The 4,642-nt window shown below is 38.1% G+C and overlaps 1 pseudogene; it reads right to left on the reverse strand.

Annotated features, from left to right (window-relative positions):
- Positions 1–1,620: 1,620 nt before the first annotated feature.
- Positions 1,621–2,210, reverse strand: LOC131502087 (HUWE1-associated protein modifying stress responses 1-like; annotated as a pseudogene).
- Between the last annotated feature and the right edge of the window lie 2,432 nt (positions 2,211–4,642).

Consider the following 4,642-nt stretch of genomic DNA (forward strand, 5'->3'; position numbering starts at 1 on the left):
TATCATTAAATAGCTGAAGGGATTGTGAACTTTAACAAACTGCTGTGAGTAATTTATGGAAAAAGCCCTCACACTGATTTGCAACGGTCTTTTAATAGGAAAAATAGGAAGTAACTGAAACTATACTACTACAAGTTTCCAAGGAAACATTTTCACTGTTTTAGGTACTGATAGGCAGACATGGTCTCTGCACTAATGATGAAACATGCTTCAAAACATTGTAGCCATAACAGATCTTCTATGTACTGAAAAAAGGAATCTGCTCAGAACCTTTATTTAGGTCTATCTAACAACTAGAGAACCTCCATACAATTCCATTTTTTCCAGAATGAGATTCCAAAGTGCATTTGTTGGGAGAGGGACTGAAGAGTTGGGTGTTACTGTTTAAGTTGTAATCACATTATTAGCAGATGCAAAACCTTTATCTTCCACCATTCCAATGGAAACTGAAAACAGCAGGGCATCTATGAAAAAATGTAAAACTGGACATGAAAGAATAGAATACATACCCCCCCACCTCTACCTCCATCTTGCTAATACTGAACCAAAAAGGAAATCCATTCTCAAAGTTCATGACCTCTCTACTTTAGGTTATTCTTGAATGCAGTCTGCACGTTGACATTTACCATAAGGTGTAGTACCCTGAGTAGGAAGTAGTACTTGTCTTAAAACTGAGCACTTTAAGCCTACAGAGTTAATCTGGGGGAAATTTAATAATATTGCTACTTTTAGAACCCTAACACACACAAAAGTAATACAATAAAATTCTGTGTACTGATTAAATATTAAGTATTAATTGTATGACCATCATAGCATTTCTTTACAACATCACACAATCACCAGAATTAGAAACTTTTGGAAAACTAAAAACAGGGCACAATTCAATCAGAAGTGTCACCCTGTGACTATATAGAAACAAGGTGCATGGCTCAGTGCTGCTGCAAAAAAATGGAAGCCTTCAGATTTGACAAGGAAGCCAAATCATGGGTTTAAGTCAATTTTAGGAACCTGGTGATACTGTTGAAACAAAATAATAACACAGCAGAAAATAAACAAAGACATTATATAACCAAATAAACACATCTGATATTCCATTTCCCTTTGAAAATAAATATAGTTAAAGTCACTGTTAACCTTGGAATGGATATATGGTTGCCTATGATGATCTTGCTAATGACTACACAGTATCAGATGTCCTCTGCTAGGATTATAGTTTCTTTTTAAGTTTATTTATTTATTTTGAGAGACAGGGTGAATGAGGGGTAGTGAGAGAAGGAAGGAGAAAGAATACCAAGCAGGCTCCACATTGTCAGTGCAGAGCCTGTTGTGGGGCTTGAACCCACTAATAGATCATGACCTGCACCGAAACCAAGAATCACATGCTTAACCAACTGAGCCAACCAGGTGCCCCTAACATTATAGTTCTAAGAAAGCCATAGTTACCAGTTATCATAGTTAGTGTAAATATCTAGAACTTCCTTTTATGAAAACCACAATAGAATGCACTTGTCTTCAACAGTGGACAAGGGAAGATGGCCTCCTGTTTCCTTTGCAATAATAGTATATGTTGGGGATCAAGTGGCCTTCAAGATTGAAGGTGGGTGTGAAAATGTTTGCAGTTTAGATCATTCTGTTGTGTTTGTGAGTTGGCAAGTCTTAATAACAGCATCACACTGGGCTAAGTTATGCCTTTCAGTTCCACCATTGTCCAAATGGAGAGCCATTTCTTCTGATATGAAAGTGTTCAAATTGAGATCATGTAGTCCATTTGGCCAGCATTCTAGCCACTGCTCCATGTGTAAGAGAGCCAGGGGTACCTGAACACATGCTTATACTAGCCACTGTACCACTAAAACCATGCAGAGCTAAAGCTTCCCAGAAGGGTTACTAATCAGCCTCTACAGATGAGCTAGTTTCCATTGAAGTAGCTCAGTTAGAGGAAACTACAGTAAGTCTTTGGGGAGCTCTAGAGTTTCATAGTGGAGGAAATTTTCCACACAGGAAGCTGATCAATTTTTCTCTAAGAATAGTTCTTCTGTACTCTTTAACCCAAACCAACACATTGCATCACTGATGGCCAATCTGAATTCCAATATCAAAACTTCACTGATTGGTATCCACGCTTTACTTGTAGAGGATGGTGATGGCAGTGGTTGTATTTTGGAAGGAATCTAGAGAGAAAGTCCTGGCTGATGACACACTTGGTCAGAAAAAGTGAGAGAGGGAGGATAAATATAAGAAGGAGGAGAGAGAGAGAGACAGAGAGAGAGACAGAGAGAGAGAGAGAGAGAGAGAGAGATTTGGATGTCAATGACTCCAAATGGTCACATTATGTTTCACCTCGAATGGCCACATTAGGTTTCGCCATTTTGTTGCAGGGTTTCAGGATCCCACACTCAGTGTGAAGATTCCAGGAAGGGGGTTGTGTGGGAATGATGGGGGTCTGGGGGCCCAGAGGCACAGCCGTGGCTGAACAGAGGGCTGGGGAGATGTCCCCTCCTAGCCCTACACCAAGACTGGTTCAGGGCACAATGGGCCTGTCTCCCAGCCTTCCTTCCTCATTTTGTGACGGGCTGTTTCTCTATTCTTGACATAAATCCTTTATATTATTATTTCCTTTCTGTTTGAAGAACTTTAATTAGCAATTATTTTAGAGCATGTAAACCTTGTTTCCATCACCTGGGTATTCCCAAAGGATTTTTTTTTTTTTTTGCCTCCACGGTTTCAGATTAGAAATCTCCTGTCATTTGAATCATTGTTTTTCTATGGATAATGTATTATTTATCTCTGTTTTATTTTTCTTTGTGAGATTTTTAGTCTTTAGATTTCTGAAGGTTAATTATGACGTGTCTTTATGTGCATTTAATTGCATTAACCCATTTAGGGTAAACTCGGTTCTTGAATTAGTAGTTTTATATATTGTACAAAATTTGGGAAATTTTCAGCAATTTTTCAGAAATCTTTTCTCACCTGTGGGATTCCACAATGACTAGTCTAGGATATATAGGAGACAACACACACACACACACACACACACACACACACACACAGATTCAATGTCATGTTGTTCCCTAAGTCTTGAGATCTCTAGCCAGTCTTTTTTATTCTCTCCGCATTTTAGAGTCTTCTGACATTTGTTTTATGTGTTTTATTCAGGAATTTAGTCATACTTATCAAGAATAATGGGATGGAGTAGATTCATTCCATATCATATGGAATCAGAAGTTTTCAGAATAGTGTTAAAAGTAGGTTTACCTGGTGTCATTTGGGTAGAAGATGGATGGGGATGCTGACTGCCAATTTCTAACAGTTTTATTTTTTATCTTGCACCTAGAATTCTATCACCTCCTTAATTTAATAAACAAATGTATTTTAATATCTAATGTTTGCTAGGAATTGTTCTATTTCTCTTGATGTACACTTGGTCAAGAAAATTCAATATATGTCTCAGATGTAATATCTAGTGCATGATCCATTTGATAAGGGAAGTACAGGATCTTATAAAAGCACAGAGAAGTGCCTAAATCAGACTTATAGAGAATTCAAGAAAAGGTTTACAGAAGATAATTCTAAACTAGAAGCTAAAGGAAAGTTAGTTACATGAAAAGTGGGAAAAGAAAACCCCAAGAGCATAAGCCATTTATGCAAATTCATCAGTATAACAGAATGCATCACACCTTCATGGAAATGTGAATACTTCAGCATGGTTGGAGTAGAGAATTGTGGTGAAGTGTAGAGCTATAGAAATGAGGTTGGAAAGATAAGTCAGTGTAGTCAAAAATTCTTATCAATGCCCATCTCTCCTTCCCACTGTGCCACAATTTATTTGTTCCATGCTCTCCCCTAACATCAGTGCCCTTGGCCTTGGGGAGATTTACATAGTACTTTTTTCTCTCATTTGGGAAGCATCCAGGTGAAGTAGAAAGATGATTAGAGAGGCTTATTTTTAACCACATTCCAAAATCCAATTAACAGTGAGTCTCTTTATGCCCAGGCAAGTTACTTTACCACTTTGTACTTCACCCAGTGAGGTCAATGCAAAGAGACACGTGTTTTTTTAAAAACTTTCTATGGGTAGAGTCCTCCCATGAATTGAGACAATTCATAATTTGGGCCAATGAATTGGGATATACATAAGCAGGCAACTCAACCACAGTTCTTGTCGTTAACCTTTCTGAAGAAGTAGTAATCTGCAACCATGTTGTTTGGCTCTGTCCTCAGTAAGAAACATGGACCTCAGACATAGCCAAAGGAGCACGATAGTGGTGAGACTATTCTGTTCCTAAGCCTTTTGTTAGCTGAAACCAGTAGCATTGCCAGACAGCAGTAGGAAACATTCATGGTCCTGCATTTGGAGGAAAGAGGATGTGATATTGTCTACATAGAATACCATCTACCTAAAAGCCATTTGCAAAGCTATTATTTTAGGAAGGACTGAAAGCTTTAAATAAAATGAATGGGGTTATCTACCTTAAAGCAATTTTAAAGGTCAGAGTTCTTGGAGAATATAAGCTAACTGTATAATTATGAAGGAAAAGTGGGAAAATCCTAAAAAAGTTAGTGATCAAGCCATGGATGCTTGCAGTGGGATTGACAGAGTAAGATTCTCTGCCCACTACTGGTGCAGTCTGTGTCTTAGTGG

This window comes from Neofelis nebulosa, chromosome X, assembly GCF_028018385.1.
Source record: "Neofelis nebulosa isolate mNeoNeb1 chromosome X, mNeoNeb1.pri, whole genome shotgun sequence".
In the NCBI taxonomy this organism is placed as follows: domain Eukaryota; kingdom Metazoa; phylum Chordata; class Mammalia; order Carnivora; family Felidae; genus Neofelis; species Neofelis nebulosa.